Raw genomic sequence first — 688 nt, 5'->3', positions numbered from 1 at the left:
TAATCAATCAATCCATCAATCAATCGCACAAAACCACGACTGGCACGGTCCGTTCTAGATTAAGGCGGCACTTAAATAAGCAGTTTAAAGCAAAGCAAAAAAAAAAAAATTAATAAATTAAATTAAAAGTTGCTTATGTTAAGCCTACAGCTCCAATTTTGAACATTTCAGTGAAGTACTTATGCACAAGGCCAAGGTTCCACGGCAGAACAGCCCCGGGCAGAGGCAGCAGGGCTCTCCAGCTCCCTCTCTTTAATCGGATTACTTCCAGGAGAGGTTCCTCCACCCAGCTTTGCTAAAGCAATAACCACAAGAAGTAGTAAAATGTGAAAGTGCTCCAGAGCGCAAAATATTTTATTTAAGAATTTACAGTGTCAAATCTTACACTTAGGAAAGATAGCCGCTCCCAGCTCAAAGGAAGCCTTCTTGAATTAAGTTGTTTGGCAGTCTCTACTGAAAGGAGAAAATAATCAGCAGCCTGGCTGAACTAGAGAAAAGCCAAGTGTCTGACTAGGTTTCAATTATAGAAAAGTAAACGACACCGACTGCTGCTGACCACGTTTGGAATTGAGCATGGACCATTATGCAAAGGTTTCTAATCCCCCCAAACAGCCTTTTACTTCTGCTACATACAAACCTTTTCGGACATAGGTAAGGCTATCGAGATCTCAGAAAGGTGGCGTTATTA

The 688-nt window shown here is 41.3% G+C and overlaps 1 protein-coding gene across 3 annotated transcripts in view; it reads right to left on the bottom strand.

Annotated features, from left to right (window-relative positions):
* Nucleotides 1-681, bottom strand: part of INPP5E (inositol polyphosphate-5-phosphatase E) — an 11,905-nt gene extending 11,224 nt beyond the window's left edge. For all 3 annotated transcript variants that reach the window (XR_004842436.1, XM_035897632.1, XM_035897633.1), the window contains exon 1: nucleotides 386-681. The gene's annotated coding sequence lies outside the window, so the exon portion shown is untranslated. The remainder of the gene's footprint in view (nucleotides 1-385) is intronic.
* Between the last annotated feature and the right edge of the window lie 7 nt (nucleotides 682-688).

Source organism: Egretta garzetta, unplaced genomic scaffold (assembly GCF_000687185.1).
Source record: "Egretta garzetta isolate BGI_Z169 unplaced genomic scaffold, ASM68718v1 scaffold417, whole genome shotgun sequence".
Classification (NCBI taxonomy): domain Eukaryota; kingdom Metazoa; phylum Chordata; class Aves; order Pelecaniformes; family Ardeidae; genus Egretta; species Egretta garzetta.
The sequence above is the reverse complement of the archived record's forward strand: the minus strand, read 5'-3'. Positions and strand labels throughout refer to the sequence as shown.